Below are 16,246 nucleotides of genomic sequence, written 5' to 3'. Positions count from 1 at the left end.
ATCATATCATGTCTCCTTATCCTGCGCATGCGGGGTAGTATAACAGATGTTGCAGGTGGGAGTCGAAGAAGGGTTTTGGAAGAAATAGAAAACACGTGTATGTAGTTTTATATCCTATAAGGTTGTTAACCCACCAAAAACTAAGGATAAGAATTACATAGGTTCAGTAGGATAGGATTAGAAACAGGTTAAATTTATCCTTTTCTTTTGGTGCACCAAACAACGGATTGAGTCAGGGATATTCTAATCATATCATGTCTCCTTATCCTGCGCACCAAACGGGCTCTTAAAGCACAAAACAACGCTAACCTTAAAATCTCAAACCCTACAATAACACGCACGCGATTTGTTTTTAGAGTGAGAACAGTGAAGGAAGATGATGAAGTTCCATGCAATCTTTGTCACCGTTTTGCTTTTGTTTTTTGGTCTCTTTGAGTTAGGTATGTGCAAACATGAGATGATTCAGACTTTTGGACGCAAGATGATGAGAGCGGCTGAAGAAATTCGAACTGATGTTCCTGAAATCCAACGATTCGCTATCTCTGCCGTTGAACAATACAACATCGAACAGGTATGAATCAATTTTGTCTCTGATAAGTCTTTCGTATTATATTTAATTATTCAAGCTAGGGTTTACAAGTTTTTTTAATTTATATATTTATTTCTTTTATGCAGCATGGCGTTCTTGAATTGATAAAGGTATTGAAAGCCAAAGAACAGGTTGCAGCAGCTAGAATATATTATATTACCCTGGAAGTAGTTGATGCCGGAAAGAGGAAGATATATGAAGCCAAAATATGGGTGCAGCCATGGATGAATGTGAACATGACGGAGGTGCTAGAATTCAAACTTGCACATGACTTCTGTCAAGATGATCTACTGTTAGACAATATGTAATCGAATTGTAATTTCTGTAATATTGCTTTAGACTCTTCTAGTATTAGTATTTATGCTCCATCGTAAAACTTTTGTCATTCTAATGAAACCCTCTAGTGTTGTTCAATTATCTTTCTCTCTTATTCTTTAGTGCCAAACAAAAACATCACTTTTATGATCAATACCTTTTATGATCAATCCTTGAGGCTTAATTTTATTTCAGATGTTAATAAATTTGGTGTGCTTTGGAAAATTTATTTCAGATGTTAATAAATTTGGTGTGTTATGGAAAATAAAACAGTTTTTTTTTTTTGAAGGAATGGAAAATAAAACAGTTGGCAAGGTTTTATATGATTTTCTTAAAGGGTCTTTGCTTCGTCATACTTGGAGATTCCTGGAATACGATAGTGGGAATAAAATGCAAAATTACACAATTAATTCTTTAACTTAATTTTAGGTAACAATTTCGTCCTTTATTATTATTATTATTTTTTGTCACAATTTAGTCATATATGTTATAAAATAACAACATAGTTATCCTTTTTTATGAAAAAAAATAATCAAAAACTCCAAAAAAAAAATTCATCAAACTCGTAGAGAAACGCAAATCTTCATCATACATGCCTAGAAAATCAAATTTCATTGAAAATTCTCATAAAAAAAATGATAAAATATTGTCATTTTATAACATAAAGGACTAAATTGTGACAAAAAAAATAAAGGACGAAAGTGTTACATGAAATGAAATTAAGTTAAGGGACTAATTATGTAATTTTGCCGGAATAAAATCATTAGGGTGCGTTTCTTTCAAGTTATATTTGTAAATTCGTGGGAATAAAACGATAGGAATACATATGCCTATGTTTGTTACAAGTTTACTAAATTTTATTCCCAAAGAAAAGGGTGGGAATAAAGTTCCCATGGAGATGGGAATAAATTCATGAGTAATTTCCTATTATAATTCCTATTTTTATGGTTTCCAGGAATATTATGGTGTTAAACAAACATCTTTTTTCTAAATACGTTGGAATAAAATTTTCATCTTTATGTTCCAAGGAATATTATTCCTAGAAATGAATTTGGTAAACTTGAAAACAAACACACCCTAATTACTTTGAATATTAACCAAACACATATAAAATTCCTTTCCATCCTTGTATTCCCAGGAAAATGGATTATATTTCGTAAACTTGAAACAAACGCAAACGCCATCTTAGTGATTGATTTAAGAAGTGTATGATGCCATCTATTCTGGTGGTTTCAAAAATTTAGATAGTATAAGTGGTCTATTATAGATAGAAGAAGGCCATGATTTATAAGCCTGGAGCTGCACACTATTTTTATTTTATTTTTGATAGAAGGGCTGCACACTATTTAATTGATCAGTTTTTGCAAATTGAATTAATCATGTAGCTAGACGAGTAAATGCCATTAAATTGACAATCAAATTAGTTTTAATCTGGACAATCCATGTACGGTTACGTGGTTTAGTCTACCATGTGATGTCTATTCCCTCTCCCATATTAAAAAAAATATATAAGTTGAAAATTGGCCATCTTTATATCTGTTTATGTAAGTGTAGTGGTGCTGTTATGGTTAGCTGTATTATAAATTCATCTCTGTTGTTACTTCTTTTCCATTCTTAAATTGAGATACAAACATAGTCGTTAACACATAATCTATAAGAGAAAGTAATAAACTTCTTTTTTTACGAAAAATGTTATGGACCGGACTTTGAACAATTTTTGAAAGAGCTCAATATTAGATTGACCCTATTTTTTTTATTATTTGTCTTGTTTCATACTAGTGTTTTATATAAATGTGATGCCCTTTTTTTAGGGGATAAATGTTCAATTTTGGAATCTTAAAAAAGGTAATACATTTCAAGAAACTTGCTAAAAAAAAAATCCATTTTTAGAAACAAGTGAGGTTTTGTCATAAAATCAATGTCCTTTAATCATTCCCTTGTTCTATAGAGATAGTTTAAAAATTGAAAGTTTAAATGAATTAATGAAAGGAAAAAACATTCTTTGGGTGCTTTTTCGTATGTTTCTTACTTAAATTTACCATGATTTTCTCAAATGCATAATTTTCTTAGAGTTTGTTATATCCAAAAAAATGTATTTTTAGTCAAAAATCATACGAAAAGCAGCTAAAAAAATTGTACCCAAGTTTTGTCCTTATTTAAAATATGTTTTGTCCATGTTATGAATAGACCTTGGACACAAAAGTATGAATCAGTACTCGGTAGTATCCAATTTTGCTCCAACCACAATTTAAATATTTCAATTAAAAATTAAAATAATTATTAACAAACATATTACTCACACAATAAAGAATACTGAGTTAGTCAAATTAAACATTTATTTAAACAAAGACCATAAATATTATTTATTTAATATTAAATTTTTACAAGAACCATCAATTACATATAATATCACTCTTTACTATTGATAACTCAAGCTCATTTTTTGTGTTCGAAATTGATAGTTCAAGATCTGAACACCATATTTTAACACGAAAGTGAGAATCCAAAGTTAAACATTGCGCGGGTTAACATGGGCAAGAGCGTTAATAGGTCCAGGCCTAGAATAGTGAACAAGTTCAGGGTCAGGGCTAGGCTTAAAAGGGGCAGGAGGGTTAACATGAGCTGGGTTAATAGGAGGAGGATTATCTTTGACAGGAGGTTTATGACGAAGAAGAGGCCTAAGACCACTAGGAGGCTTAATAAAAGGCATACGAAATCCGCCGCCGCCACCACCAATATCAAATTCCTCTTCGGCAAATGCAGTAAAATAAGTTAGTTGAAGAAAGAGTAAAAACAATGTTAGGGTTTTGGCCATTTTTCTCTGTAAGAGAAAGTAACCTTGAAAGAGAGGGAGAGAAAGTGGTGTTGGTGTTGTGAGAGTCTAAATGTAAAGCTTGATTTATTTATAGGAGCAAATGGGCAAAATCATTGGGCTCAAATTCATGTTTAGTCAACAATTTTTCTTGAGGTAAAAATAGTTTCTTTATTTATACTTTTTAGTTAATGCCCAAATTCATTTAGCTGCATTTAAGGATAAATAAAATTGTTTCTTTATATTTACATATTTTAGTGCAGGATATTGGGAAGGGAATGATGACATTTAGGAAAATTAATATTTGCATTAAAAAAACAGGATATTAACTTACACTACTTCCATTCTTAATTATAAAACCATTTTGAGAGAACAAAATTGTCCGTTGTTATAACATCATTTTGGTATTTCTAACTACATAATTATTTCTTTACCAATAACCCTTATTTATTTATTTTACATTTTTTCTTCAATTAACAATAGGTTCCTGCTAACCGGTGCCCCCGGGGCACTGGTTAAGCATACCATAAAAGGGAATTATTACTATAAAAGGAAACTGTTTTTGACTTTATTATAAATTAATTACACAATTTCAATACATTAACTACTATATAATTTCCTTTTTCATATCCTTAACCAGTGTCCCAGGGGCACCGATTAATATTTCCCTTAACAATATACAATATAATGAAAACATAAACTTTCTCTCTCTAAAATAAAATTGTAAAAACAACAATAATTACAATCAGATTTAATACTACCACAAACTTTTTTAATTCCCGTGATTTGCTCGAGGGTTAATTAAGTTTTTAGTCCCTATAAATATTCACAGTTTTGTTTTTAGTCCCTACAAAATAAAATCAAACTTTTTAGTCCCTGTGACACTTTCCTTAAGCATTTTAGGGACTAAAAATGCTGATGGAAAAATTTTATAGGGACTAAAAATACTGATTGAAAATTTTATAAGGACTAAAAATGTTGATAGAAAATTTTATAGGGACTAAAAAGTATGATTTTATTTTGTAGGGACTAAAAACAAAATTCTGAATATTTATAGGGACCATTTACTTAATTAACCCTTTGCTCGAAAAGACCTTGTATTTTGAGATGAACTAAGTAATACACTATTCATCCAAGATAAAGGGCGTTTGAAAGAGACAACACATATTTTCCATTTCTTTATTATCATGTTATAGGTGTGAAGTTTCTAAAATTTTTGCAACACTATTTATGCAACAACACATATTTTCCCTTTCTTTTAGATACGAACCTAGTAATACACTATTTATGCAACACGTATGCTATATCGTGTCTTTATAATATTTTTTAATAGATTTTTTTATAATTGTAATTTAAAAGATGTGTCTAATATGAACCTCTAAAAAATGTTAAAATGTGACCTTTTATCATCATTAGTAAAAAAAAATTATAATAAAAAATGTAGAAAAATAGTGTTTTATTAAAATTCAGTAAGCATAACATGGTTCACCATTAGACTTACCCATATTAGCAATCCCTAGTGTAGAAATCCAAAAAATCAATCCAAATTAAATCACATTAAGTTGAGTAAGATCAATTTAAATTTTTATAAATGAGTCATCAAAACCGAATCGCGTGCATACCATAATGTCTTTGGATTGAACGATTTTTTTTGTCTTAAAATTGATCAAAACCGCATCTCAAACATCCTTAAATGAAATTTGCTGTTGACACATCATCATTGGCTGAAAAACACATGTAAATGATGGGAACACCCCCGTGGCAGTTAACTGCTGATTAATGAAAGAACCGGCGGCAGCTAACTGCCGAGGATTTCATCGACAGTTAAGTGTCGATACGATCCTGATACAAATCCAGACAGAAGCTCTCTCATCCATTATTACTCTCAACCAAATTTATTCAACAAAATCATAAGCAAGTAATCATAGTACTATTAACTTACATTTTAGTTGTTATAAATGTTTTTCTTTTTTAGTTTGAGTTTTTGAGTAGATTTATTTTATTTTCGTTTTTGAGTAGATTTACATGTTATAATTCATTTTTAGAGTAGATGTAAGTTGATTAATTTTGTTAAAATGTTTGCATGATGTTTATGATATAGTTTTGAATTTTATGGTTATTTTAGTTTTTTTTTAATTTTAGTTTTTAAGTAGATTTACAAGTAAGAGTATATGATTTATTTTAAGAGTGGATATAAGTTGATTAATTTTGTTAATTTTTTTTAAACTAGATTAACATTCATAAAACGATAAGAGTTTCAGGTTACATAAGTTTGAGCTAATACAAAATCATCTCTTGACCTAGTCACAACGGATCTAGCTACTCATGGCTAAAGCATAAATAACTAATGACAAATGTAAAGCCTTCCTTTTTATTTAATTATTTTACTTAGTTTTAGAATATATTTATATATTTATATGATTTATTGAGATTAAATGTCTTTTATAATTTAGTTAATATATTTTGTTGAGTGATATTTTGTTATGTGTTGGTATTTACTAGCATAATATATATGTTATTTGGTGTAGAAATATATTTGTTATTTGGTGTAGAAATATACTTGTTATTTTATGTGGAAATATATATGTTATTTGGTGCAGAAATATATTTGTTATTTTATGTGGAAATATATATGTTATTTGGTGTATTAATATTATCAAGTGGGAGAGATATATATTTAGTAGATAAATGTTATTCATTAGAATATGAGGATTATTAGTGTGAGTGGAATAGGGGGTTAAAATAGAAAGAAGAATAAGTTGTTGGGCCTAAATAGATTTGGGAAGAATATTTTAGTATTATAAATAGAGAAGTTTAGGTTAGAAAGAGTTTACCGGAAACCGCTTTTTGGAAGGAAGAGAAGAGAAGAGAAAATTCAAGAGAAGAGGAGAAGACCTTAGAAAAGAAGAACGCTGCTGCTGATTCAGGAATTAATCTAAGGTGAGAGTGAGATTATCTTGCATTAATATTAAGTTGTTAAATCATTAGATTACATCTAACAAGTTGGGGAGAGTTTGTGAGAATTTGAGAATTAGGTTAATCAATTGTTGTAGGTTTTAGAGAAGTTGAAGTTAGGTTTAATTCAATAAAGATTATAGAAAGTGTATGAATTCTCATGAATTGTTGTGTTTAATTGATGTTTAGGTGGTAAAATAGACATAGATTGAGTTCCCTATTGTTTATGGGTGTTGGGGGATCAGAAATTGGGTTTTTGGGGTGAAAATGGTGTTAAAATCGTAACAGTAGATGAAAAACTCGCTAGAAATTCACTATCAGCGAAACTCTCTGGAACATTTTCGCTATTAGCTAAAATTTCGCTATCAGCGAAATTGCCCAATGATAGTATTTTTCTGTTTCACGTTCTTGCGTCTTTTTCATACGTTTCTACTTTGAACTAGCTTTCGGTGTAAACATAAAAGTTGTAGAGAATTGAGTTAGCTTTCTAATGGCTTTGGAGTGACTTGAAAATGTTGTGTGAATCTTAAGTTATGATAAAAACACTCCAAGTAGGTCTTCGAAAAACCATTCTCTATTCTGTGTTCTTGCGTCTTTTTCACACATTTATGTTTTGAGTTGGTCTTAGGTGTAAACGCGAAAGTTTTAGGTATAGATGTTAGCTTTCTAATGTCGTTGGTCTCACGTCAAAAGGATTTATAGAACTTGAGTTATGGTCAAATTACTGCACGTATGTCACAGTGAATTTTTATGGACTTTCAACACAACTTTTCCGAATTTAAAATGAAAACTGGTATTGATCGGTACAGAATTGGTCTTAGGCGTAAACATGAAAGTTTTAGATAATTTTGTTAGCTTTGTAGTGACTTTGGTTTGACGTGAAAATGATGTTTGGTATTTGAGCTATGATAAAAATACTACAGGGAGGTCCTAGCAAAATTGTACGGTGTCAGCATTCTCTGTTTCATGTTTTTGCGTTTTGTTCATATGTTTCTGTTTTGAATTGATCTTTGTTGTAACATGAAAGTTGTTGATATTTGTGATATCTTTCCAGTAGCTTTGGTTTGACATGAAAATATGTTGTGGATAATTTATTATGTTTTTACAAAGATACATAGTGAATTATTGTCGACGTTTAAATACGATGTTATATGAAGTTATTTATGATTGATGAATATGATGTTTTAATATGTTGTTTATTATCATTTGATATTGTTATATTATGATATGACATGAATTATTTATGCGATCCATATGTTGTCAAGATGCTAAGATGTTAAGATGTTAAGACGTTATGATGATAAGAGTTGTTAAGTCGTCGAGTCGTTATGAAGTCATCAAGTTGTTAAGATGTTATGTTGTCAAGATGTCAAGATGTTAGGATGTCATAGATGTTCATGATGTTGTTTAAGTTGTCAAGTTGTAGGAAGATTGAGTCCACTGCATACTCATTAAAGATGGGGGCTTGAGGCCCGGCAGCTTAATGCTCAAACTACGTTGGGGGCTTGAGGCCCGACAGCTTTATGCTCACTTGTTGAAGAGCCTATTTACGCTCATATATGTTGGGGGCTTGATGCCCTGAATGGTACCACATGCATTTGCATATCAAGAAGTTTACGATGATTTAAAGTTGTTAAGAGTTGCATTGTTATGATGAAGTTGCATAGTCGAGTTGAGTCGCATTGTCAAGTCAAGAGTCGAGTCGGTTATGGAGTTGTCTAGGATTATAATTAAGAAGTCGATTATGAGTTTGATTAGGATGCTGTTGTGATGATTATAAGATGCTAAATGATTATTGTTGTTGATGTCTATGATGTTTGATGATGATGTTTGATTATGATGATGATGTTTGACGATGATGTTGTTTATGTTTGATGATGATGTTTGATTATGATGATGATGTTTGACGATGATGTTGTCTATGATTAAGATGATGTATGATACTATGATTAAAAGATTATATGATAATGCTTATGACCAATATTTGTAGATATGTGATGATATTTATATGATGATATAATATGAAATATATGACTAATGTAGGAAGAATAATGATACTAGTTAAGGAAGTTTAAGTTGCTAGATATGATTACTGAATTATAAGATGTTTAAGTTGTTGAATGTACTTTATATGATTTATATGCTTAATACTATTGTTTGAGAAATCTCACCCCTCCTGTTTGAATGTTGCCCTTACGTTGGTAACGTGCAGGTAACCAAGATTAGTTGCGGCCGTGAGTGGACTCCTCACAAGTGTGTGTGTCTTAGGTGCTCTGATATGTAACGGGATGGGGATTATGTCTTTACTTTCTATTCCTTACGTATTGTTCTTATGAGAATTATAAAGAAGTTGTCGGATTGAACAAATTATGATGTTTAGACTATTTATGAGACTTTTATGATGAGGCCTTGGTGTCAAAGACTATTTTTATGATGTTGAACTAATTCCGCTGCAGAATTTAGAAATACTTATGTTGAATGATTTTTTGAAGGATAAATTATTATTTATTCAGTTTGAGAGTTTTATGAAATGTGACATTCCGTTAAAGATGTTAAACTCTGATTTTATTTAAGAAATTTTTATGTTGGGAAAACGGGGTGTTACAACAAAGGATAGTCCATTACATGAAATTGATAACCGGCTATGAGTTTTGATGGTCTCCCACCTTTGGCTCCGTGATCCAACTGCAAAAGTACGTTTTTCTCTCCAAAATTTCAAACCCTCGCCTCAGAAAACAACTTGGCTTTTATAATAAAAAATCTGGGTTCGCCAAAATCGTAGCCCGATGTATAAAATCGGAGTACGATTTTTCATTAACTGCATAAATCTTGGTCAAACGCTCATCAAATCGGAGCACGATGAGATTCCATCAGGCTACGATATATTACGTTGCTAATGCTTCCAATTTGGTCCATAAATCGGGCTACAATGCTAGCAAATCGGAGCATGATTTCTTGCTTCCTTCAGGTATCAAATATGTTCTTTGTAGCTTCTAACTTGTGCCAAACTCAACTAGAATTACATAAAAACTGAGCTAAAAGTAATGCATGACCTAGTGTCACACCCGGACTAGTGTCTAGGCTAGTTGGGGGGTGTCTCCGCCCCTGCCTTAAAGATATGTGTATACCCTTTATAAACGAAGATATGATATGCATGCATTTTGACATGTATTTTAAATATTATCAACACGTATTAAAAAATATAAACAAAAAATTCCCGTGCAGGGCGCAAGCTTCAAACTAGTTATATAAAAGTAACCAAAAAAAAAAACTAGTTATATAAATTTGAGGGTTTTTCTCAAAGATATATATGGAGATGTTTTTCTCACCCTATTCATGTGACATGTGGCATTCTTAACTAACCCAATATCCTCATGCATTTTGCTTTAAATTCTCTTTCATATTAATTTTTGTAACCATATATATATATATAGGTAATGCTAATACGCACACACCTTAATTTTAGAAGGTGTGCATTAGCATCCTACACTTATTTACTTTTGACATAAAATGCCCTTTCTCTTTTTTTAATTGCCAATAAGTATATGCCCTTTAAAGTAATTTCTCACTCTTTCTCTCAAAAAATCTTCATGTGGTTGACCTGTTAGAACCAGAACGTGAATATGTCATGGATGTAAACTGAGCATCCGATGTGCAATTCGTATTTTCTGGAGAAGTGCCACACCAATTGAGACAACCGAACTCCCTTTGATCCTCTTCCCCGGAGCAATCCTCGCTGCCAGATCTTCAAGTGTCTCTACCTCATCGTGATGCACACACTCCGCCACACCGATTTCCGATTCGGCGTCATCTACACCGATGTTGTTTCAGGAATAGCTGAAGTCAATAGAGAAGTCATAAAACACACCGACTGAGATTTCTGTTATCAAAAGAAGATTCAGATTTTTTTAATTAGTTCTATTAAAAACAAAACAAATTTTTTAATTTAATTTCTCTTTTTTAATTCATAATATGAATTGGGGTTTCTTTCATATTGTTTTTGTCGTGAGGTAATACACCTGAGATGTTTCATGACCAAAGGCATTTTTTTCATTCTTCACAAGCTCAGTGTTCTGCTGAGGAAGATGGAGAGGTGAGACGATGAGAGAAAAAAAAAAAGCGAAATTCCATTTTTATCCCCAAGAGAAAGAGTGAAATTAAAAAAAGAGAAAGGGCATTTTATGTCAAAAGTAAATAAGTGTAGGATGCTAATGCACACCTTCTAAAATTAAGGTGTGTGCGTATTAGCATTACCCTATATATATATATATATATATATATATATATATATATATATATATATATATATATATATAGGGTTATGATAGAAGACACCTTTTGTGAAGGTGTCTTTTATCAAGTTACTCTATGAGCATTTGCGAAAAGACACCAACTTACTTTTATGAAGATGTCTTTTAGCAAAGTTATAACTAAAAAGTGAAAATCACACCTTAAGGTGTGACTTGATAAAAGACACCACCAAAGGGTGGCTTGTAACAAAACCCATATATATATATATATATATATATATATATATCATAATGTTTTTTTTTTGCTAGGCAAAGAGAGAGGACATGCATCAAGGGGAAACACCGACATTTCAACTAGGTTGGCACGCCGGAAAACCTCCATCCCATGCCGCCAAACTCTAAAATCTTATCAAAAATTGGGAAAAATATATACAAGAAGAAGGGGGACTATGCCAAAACCCTCAGAAGAAAATAAACAAAAATAAACTGAAGCAGACTACCGTGAGTCTGTGAACTAAGGAAACCGGTAGTTAGGCAAACCAACTATATCACGAAAGAAATCTAGATGCAACTCCGACGGAAGCGTATCTAACCAAACATTAGTTAACTACCGTTGATGTCAGTGGTAGTTATGAGGTGATAGGAGATGAAGAAGATTTGTACATTATTGAAAATCTTGATCCTGAAGAGAAGGTAGTTGTTGAGAAGAAAGTCAAAGATGATGCGAAGATGGAAAAGGATGAAAGCTTTAATCTTGATAATGTTAGTATAGATCTTAGGGTGGATTAGATTAAATGTATATCATTAGTTGAAATATATATCATTAGGTAAAATGTGTAATGATATAAATTCAATTTTTTGGTATAATGATATATAAATATAATGATTTTTTGATATATTTTCAACCTTATTTGTCTTTTACATAATTTATATTTTGAAATAAAATAATACATCCACAAAGACATGCACTTCTGTCCAGTTTTATTGTAAACCGATTGTTTTCGGATTATAAAATTCGAAAGGTATTTTTGAAGAAAAAAAATAGAGCACGTAAGAGACTTATCGAATAGAAAAAGTAATATGAATATTACTTTTCCCACCCTATGGTTTTCCTCGCGCGCCCTATTTTTTTCCCAAAATACCCGTCATTAGGATTATAAAATTCGAACACGTTCTGGAATATTAATTCCGGATTTATTCGTGGATTTTGACACTTCATCCACCCTGATGGATGTTGATGTCAGTTATGAATAGATGGATTCGGGGTTATATAATCCGAAAATTGTAGATAACTTCCGGGTTATATAATCAGAAAAGTGTAAATCGCCCCGTTGAAAGTCAACAAAAGGGGGTGGTGAACGATGGTTCCGGATTATATAATCCGAAAAGTGATAATCCTGTTCGGATTTTATAATCTGGACTGCATCAGTACAGAAGCAGAATCCATCTGGTTTGACTGAGCCTTTGTTTTAGAGCAGATTTAGTCAATTTTGTTGGCCTTTGGCCATATGCAAACCAAAAAATCAAGTTATAACATCAAAATTAACAACACAATATAATTTTCAAACATTAATAAAACATAATTATCCAAATGGTACATAACATAATTATCGAAAATATTCAAACATTAAAATTACATAAAATACAATCAACTCCTAATAACTACACCGGTACCACGGCCACCTCTGTCACCACCCCTGCCACCTCTGGCACCCCTGCCACCCTCAATAGCTCCCCGACGACGGTAAACTTTCCCATCATGCACCTCTTTCAATGCATCCTCCAAATGTTGTCATTCCTCAGTCCCTTTCGGCACCAGAACACTTCTCATCACATCATAGATGTGGTCTCTGATGCGGCTCATCCTTCCGCTAAGCTGTAAGTACCCAAGGTCTCCATCCTCCTGAGCAGCTCGCGCATCAAGGACCTCACGCATAATGACCTCATGCGTGGATGGGAATGGCGATAAAACCAATCGATGTATCCATCTACTCCCTCCACATAATGAACTGTAGTCTCTCCCAACTCTTGAGGTCTCAGCGCATAATCAAGTGCACGCCGAAAAGCGGCTTGTGATCTCCGCCAAATTAACATCAGGAGGTGCACTCTCAACGGGATGTCTCGGTATGGTATGAACCCACCTAAACTGACGAAGCACCCTCTCCGGCAGATATCTCACCATGCGGTCTCCGCATCTCAGCCATCCAGAGTAAAGGATGACCCGCTGAAACGGACGTGCCTGACGGTGCTCTCCATATGGGGCCATGACAACCCTCGTCAAATCCAGCGCATCCAGATGGTTGTTGTAGTTGTCTGATGTGCCTAAACCAGACAGTGGTAAAAAAAAACATCGCGCGTGGATAATGATTCTCTCTATATCCTGCCCAGACATCCTTGCTTCCCTTACCTTGGAAGTGATGAAACACCCAAGCCTTCACCAAAGATAACCATATATAAATATACAAACCATGTACACTTACATTTAAAAAAAAATAAAACATAGTTTTTAATTTATACCTGTAAAAAAGTCAGGTATCTGCCACCTGACTGGTGTTCCAACGTGCAGCATTGTTGAGCTCCTTATACAATTGAGCTAGTGTCGCAGCTCCCCATGAAAAACCAGCAACAAGATCAAGGTCTCTAAAGTACCTTAGGTAGACAACATCCACAACCCACTGGCTCTTGTCAGTGAATATCGTGATCCCAACCAAGTATAACAAATATATGTGGACAACCTGGTCCCGCAACCTCTCCACCTACTAAGTCACACCATACTCGGTTTCCAAATCCCTCTGCTCCTTCAAACGCTCCTTGAATATCCTCTCCAAGTAGCTAAATCGGCAATGTGCACCTTTGGTCTTTTCGACCTCAATAAGACCATCACCTGTATCAGACCCCAAGTACGTCTCCATCATTTCCACCGCCTCGTCCCGTGATATGGACCCGTGGGACAGGAGCATGCCGTCAATGGGGAGATGCAGCAAACAAGCCACATCATCAAGTGTGACTGTCATCTCCCCAATAGGAAGGTGGAAGCTGGAAGTCTCCTCGTGCCACCTCTCCATAAAGGCACAAATCAGACCATGGTCAATCAGGTTGTAACTGGTATCCAGAAGCCAACCAAGGTCGGTGTCAAGCAAATTTTTTTTCCACCGCCGTGCATCCATGATAGGTCTGGTTTCTTTATCATGCATCACTTCTATCTTCTTTCCGTTGCTGATGCATTTTAATTTTCCATGTCATTGCAAATAATTAAAATTAATAAAGTGAGTTTAAACTCATGGCTTCACAAACAGATTTAACAGTACATAAACAGACAGATTTAACAGTACATAAAGTGAGTTTAACATTAATAAATACCTCGCCATCAGCAGCCTTCTTGGCCACGTGCACAATGTACTTCCACAGCAGGTCAGTCTTGTGTGGGCCACCAGGATAGTCATCTAGTGGCTCAGGGTCCACCACCTTATCCTTATTCTTTCGTCTTCACTGTGGCTCGACATCTTCCATTTCCTCGTCCATAGCCCGCAACTCCTTCTCAAGCTCATGCTCCTCCATATGCTGCAATTCCACATCAGACTGCTCTTTCTCCAAGTCCATATACTCTTGCTGCTCCGGCTGATGCTCGACATCAGGCTCAACATCGGCACGGCGTCCTCTAGCACCCCGACGCCTCGGAGGAAGACCATGACACCATGACCATGACACCATAAAGGTACATAACAATGACCCTTTTATTTCGAGCATTTCTTGGCGAATGGCTTGGAAAAAAATAGAACAAAGGTACATAACATAAAAAGAAGCAACATAAGACAAATAAAAAGTTAAAAAAACCATAATAACATAAATGATGAATCTTTTGGGAATGTGTTTGAAGAGGAGCTTTTGAACTCGATCCTGCCGGCCTGCCAACTGACATGTTACGATCGGCAGGCCGATATGATCGAGTTCATAAGAACCTCTTCATTGGAGTTAGATCTGCAACACAATGAAGAAAGGCAAGGTGTTTTCAAGAGGATTTCTTTGAGTTAGATCATGTTGCCTTGCCAAATGACATATTTATCTGGCAGGCAGCAAAATCTAACTCATAGAAACCTCTTGATATTTTTGAGTTATCATTCTATCAAGGAGGCATCAAGGACTATCTATATATTTTTGACAGCGTGTTGAGGATCTTCATCATGCCGTTATATAGAGATCTATATATTTAAAACAACATGAGAAAGATCCTCAGCACAATGACAAAAATTTGGTCTCTTTGGTGTGTTTGTTTGTATTTTTGACAGCATGTTGAAGATCTTCATCACGCAGTCAAATAGAGAACTATCTATTTGCTACCACGTGAGAAAGATCATCAGCTTGATGACAAAAATTTGCATGGTTTTCTATGGTGTGTTTGTGTGTTTTGCTGGTATTGAAGATCAAAACCAGAGAGGGTGTATTTATAGAGGTCATTGGATGTTGTGGACCACATAAACTCTTGGTGCAATGTGGATCACACAAAAGAATCATATGCTGAGGTATTCCGGATTTCGTTTTCCGGAACACACTTACGCCCTAGGTGAATCCGGATTTCATAATCCGAAAAGCATATATTTGGTTATTTTATCGATTAAATGAATATCTTTGACGTAAATTAAAACATAATAAAAGTTTAAATAATATATATATATATATATATATATATATATATATATATTATTCAAAACATAATGCAACAACTTAACTCAACAACACATAACTAACACGCAATCCTAAACAGATGGGGTAGAATCGTTGTAGTAGACTGCCGCTAGCTTGGTGTTCGGATCAAAGCCAGGGAATTCCATGTTGCAGAGATATCTGGGCGTTGTAGTTTACTTGTAATGAAAACAGGGACCCCTATTTATAGAGGTATCTGGGCGTTGTGGACCACAAAAATTGTTGGTGGAATGTAGGACACAAAAAAAAATCCAATGCTGAAGTAATCCGGATTTTAAAATCCAAACCATGCATCACCATACACAAAGTCCCAAGTTTCCCTTTGGTTCACGCCATGATCGTATCTTTCCGGAATGTGTATTTCGGATTATATATTCCGGAGTGCACCAGAAGCTTTTGGCCGGTGGTCTGCACCACAAAGATAACGTTTTCAAACGGTTTGGACGATGGTCAAGTGGAAAAACGTGTTTCTACATGTTTTTTTTTGACCGGCATTGATGGCTTTCCGACCTTTTTTTATCCCTCTTCCCCTATAAATATGGTTCATTTCCTCAAACATTTCCACACCTTCTTCTTTTTCCTATTCTCCTCTACAATGATGTGTTTCCATCGTTGGCCTTTCAT

At 33.9% G+C, this 16,246-nt stretch overlaps 1 long non-coding RNA gene across 1 annotated transcript; it reads left to right on the top strand.

Moving 5' to 3' along the window:
* Positions 1 to 217: 217 nt before the first annotated feature.
* Positions 218 to 1,006, top strand: LOC146909492 (uncharacterized). The gene is made up of 2 exons (XR_015020034.1): positions 218 to 571; positions 676 to 1,006. It is a non-coding gene; the product is annotated as an uncharacterized LOC146909492 (long non-coding RNA).
* Positions 1,007 to 16,246: the final 15,240 nt, after the last annotated feature.

This window comes from Medicago sativa, chromosome 7 (assembly GCF_051527215.1).
Source record: "Medicago sativa cultivar Bolivia chromosome 7, Bolivia_mono, whole genome shotgun sequence".
Taxonomy (NCBI): domain Eukaryota; kingdom Viridiplantae; phylum Streptophyta; class Magnoliopsida; order Fabales; family Fabaceae; genus Medicago; species Medicago sativa.
The sequence above is the reverse complement of the archived record's forward strand: the minus strand, read 5'-3'. Positions and strand labels throughout refer to the sequence as shown.